Raw genomic sequence first — 4,254 nt, forward strand, 5'->3', positions numbered from 1 at the left:
AGTGTATATTCCTGGGACTCTAGGGTGATATGGTAAATTTATATGTAACTTTTAAAGAAATTGCCAGACTCTTAGCCAAAGGGGATGCAGTCTGTTTCTCCACATCCTCACCTATATTTGTTGTTGCTTATCTTTGAAACAGTCATTCTAGTGCCTAGGAAATAGTATCTCACCACTGTAGCCTGCATATCTCTAATGGGAAAAGATATCCAGCGTCTTTTTATGTTTACTGCTCCATGTGTATTTTCTTCAGAGAATACCTATTCAGATTCTTTGCCTATTGTTTACTTGGCAACCATTTCTTGTTGAAAAGTTCTTCATCTATTCTAGATACAAATCCTTATCAATATGATTTACAAATATTCTCCACCAATCTGTGACTTATTTTCATCTAAGTTTATTAATGATGGCTTATGATACACAGTATTTTTCAATGTTGATGCCATCCAAATGAGCAATTTTACCTTTCACAGGTGTGCTTTTGGTGTCACATAGGGAAATCTGTGACTAACCTGAAGTCATAAATACTCTCACTGGTGTTTCATAGCTTTATCTGTTACATTTAGGTCTGCAATCCATTTTGAGTCAGCTTTCCTTGTGGAAAATGTGAGATTCCAAAATCGTTTGATTGTGAATATCAGTTCTTCCAGTCTCATTTGTTGAAAGGGTAATCTTTTCTGCACCGAAGTGCCCTGGTACCCCTGAAGAAAGTCTATTGATCAAGAAGGTAGAGTTAATTTAAAAACTCTTGTCTAAAAAACAAAAACCCAAAACATTAAAACCTTGGTTTGTGAGCATAATTCATTCCAGACACATGCTTGTAATCCAAAACACTGTATCAACACTAACTCTAACTGAATTTCTCCATAACAAATAATGGAAACACAAGGTAATTTATTCAACCCAAAATATTCATATAAAATGTGTCTAATACTGTAATATAAAATAATAAAATACAAAATATAAAGAAAAATAAACTATTTTTCTAAATTAACTTCTACTTACCTTTGAAAGTCTTCATGGCTGTATGTGAGGGAGACAGAGAGGAAGGTCACTGTGTAGGATGACTTTCACTATCACTAGTGGAACCACCACTCTCTGTTGGCTGAATTTCTTTTTGTGCAACTTTAACAAAGAACTTAAGGACACTTGTTTTTGCCTCCTTCTGAGGATTTTGCAGAAATGTGACACTGTATTTGTCACTTAACAGATTCATCACTCACTGCTGCAGCTTTACTCAGGTGGTACTTTTCTACAAAATTTTACATTATATCCCACATTTCATATATCTCCTAATCTCACTTAAAATGAGGGGTTCATTCACCTTTTTCTCCTCTTCCTCTGCAGATGAGATCTCTTCCATAACCTTTTGCTGTTGGGAGATGATCACCCACAACCTCAGAGAGAGAGAGAGAGAGAGAGAGAGAGAGAGAGAGAGAGAGAGAGAGAGAGAGAGAGAGAGAGAGAAAGGAGGGAAACATTGACTCAGTTGTGATTCTGTGATATCAAGCAAGATATCATTTGTTAAAAAAAAAGACATCACTCATTTATCAAGTTAAATGTTCATCTTGCAGAATACTTATGGAACAAATTACTTGCAACCTAAGGTTCTACTCTTTCTGTATGTGTATGCATATACACACACACATACTTATATACATTTTTTTTTTTTAATGGAGAAAAAAATGTGTTTAGAATTGGCCAGCTGGGCTGTTTAGATATCCCAATTCTGTTGGCAACATCCAAAGCATCATACTCAGGAGCCAGTCAAACATATGCCTTCTTCTCTCCATCAGGCCTGCTTAGGGTATTGACCTTCGCCACGTTGATGTCATAGAGCTTCTTCACAGCTTTTTTGATCTGGTGTTGGCCTTGACATCCACAATGAACATGAGTGTGTTGTTGTCCTCTATCTTTTCCATGGCTGACTCTGTGGTCAGGGGGAACTTGATGATGGCATAGTGGCAAGCTTGTTTCTTCTGGGGGTGCTCTTCTGACGGTATCTGGGCTGTCTCTGGAGCCGCAGTGTCTTGGGACAGTGGAAGGTGGGTGATGTTCAGATCTTCTTTTTGTGGCTGTGGATGCCTTTCAGCATGGCCTTCTTGGCCTTTAAAGCTTTTGCTTTGGCTTCAGCTTTGGGAGGGGCAGGAGCTTCCTTCTCTGCCTTCGGTGCCATCTTGGTAAAAAGGGCCCTACATTTGTTTTATATAAAGACCTTTTTATGTGTGTATGTTTATCTTTATATCAGTATGTCATTGTTTTAACTATTATAGCTTTACAGTAAATTTTGCAATCAGGAAATAAAGGTCTCCAAATTTACTCACATTTTTCAAGATTTTTTTTTGGCTGAGCCCTTTAGATTTCCACAAAAATTTTAGGATTGGCTTGTTAATTCCTGGAAAAAAGCCTGTGGAGATTTTGGTGGACTGCCATTTTACTCTAGGGTTAAGACTGAGACAGGGTCTCACTATGTAACCCAAGCTGGCCTTGAACTAATGACAATTCCTCCTGCCTTAGCCTCCCAAGTGCTGGGATTGCAGGCATGCACCACCATGCCCAATGAAATTGTCATTTTATTTTATTTTATTTTATTTTATTTTTTTGGTTTTTCTCTGGTACCAGGAACCGAACTCACGACCTTGCGCTTGCCAGGCAGGCGCTTTGCCACTGAGCTAAATCCCCAGCCCCTGAAATTGTCATTTTAATAAGTGTCCAACCCATTAACAAGTAACATCCCTCCATTTACTCAGATCTTTCTTTCAGAGTACAGGTCTTACACTTTCATTAAATGTGTTTGTAAGTATGTTGAGATTTTTGGTCCCATTATAGATGGTATTAATTTCATTCCCAGTTCATTAGTATTTAGAGAGATAGAATTAATTTTTGTACACAGCTCTTGTATCTTGTAATCTTGCTGAACTCATTTGCTCTATTGTACTGTACCCTTAAGACCATAGAGTCACATCATCTGAAAATAAAGATTTCTTCCTTTCTAACCTGGACACCTTTTCCACTTGACTGCCCTGGTTAGAAGGTGTAATACAATGGTTGGAGAGAGGTGGTATGAGTGCCCACCTCTGACTCATCCCTGACTTTACCGGTAAATTTTTCTCTCACTACTCAGTATGAAGTTAGCTGTGGATCTTTCATAGATGCACTTTATCAAGCTGAGAAACTTGTCTTCCATCTTTTATCATAAATGGATATTGGGTTTTGTTTTGTTAAATGTGCTTTCCCCATCTTTTGAGGCAATTCGTGCCTTTTGTCCTCTTGTCTATGGATATAGTAAAATATACTTTGTCTTTTTGAGTCTAACCATGTTCCAGGCTGGCCTCAAGCTCACAATCTTCCAGCTTCAGCCTCCCATATTTTTTGATATTGAAATACATCTCATTTGGTCATGTACCTAAACATTTCTGTTACTATATTTGTTCAAAGTTTTTCCATATACACTCATGGGAATTTTGGTCCATACTATTTTTCTTTGGTTTTTAAGACAGAGTCTTGCCTGGTAGTGCAGGCTGGGATTAAATCCACTATGTACTCCATCCAGGCTGGCCTTGAACTTGCAGTGGTCCTCCTGCCTCAGCCTCCTGAGTGCTATGATTACAGGCATGCACCACCACACCCTGCCAACCTGTAGCATTTTTTTTTTTTTTTTGTAGTATTAGTATCTTTGTCCAACTTTGGTATCAAGTAATACTGGTTTCACACAACAAATTGGTGTTAGCTTGCCATTGCTGTAATGACATACTTATGCTAACTAACTTACAAAAAGAAAAGGACTCTTGTGGCTCACAATTTTGGAGGTTCCAGCCCAAGACTGAGTGGCCTCATTTCTAGGATATCAGCTTCACATACTGAAGCAAATTGCTCACTTCATGAGGTAGGATGCAAAAGAGGAAGAAGAGACCCACATCCCACAATCCTGTTGAGTTCATGTCCCCAGTGACATGAGGACTTCCCACTAGGCCACACCTCTGAGACGTTCCACAACCTCCCACTGACACCACTAGGGGACCACAGCTTTCAACACAGGGATCTCTGGGGGACACTCACCCAAACCACACAGCAGGCACTCATTCCTTTCTTCATTCTTCCTTAAATGTCTAGAAGCCTTTCCCAGTGAGGCTGCCCCTGGATACTAGTTCAAATTCTAAGTGCTGCACAGTCTCTTTTAGTGATTGCAGTACAGTTTTCACAGAAGTCAAACTTTCTTCTAGGAAAGTAACAAACAGTTTATATATATACATA

At 38.8% G+C, this 4,254-nt stretch overlaps 1 pseudogene; it reads right to left on the reverse strand.

Annotated features, from left to right (window-relative positions):
* Nucleotides 1-530: 530 nt before the first annotated feature.
* LOC102019195 lies at nucleotides 531-2,191 on the reverse strand (annotated as a pseudogene).
* Nucleotides 2,192-4,254: the final 2,063 nt, after the last annotated feature.

Source organism: Chinchilla lanigera, unplaced genomic scaffold (genome assembly GCF_000276665.1).
Source record: "Chinchilla lanigera isolate Chin_1 unplaced genomic scaffold, ChiLan1.0 scaffold00114, whole genome shotgun sequence".
Lineage (NCBI taxonomy): Eukaryota > Metazoa > Chordata > Mammalia > Rodentia > Chinchillidae > Chinchilla > Chinchilla lanigera.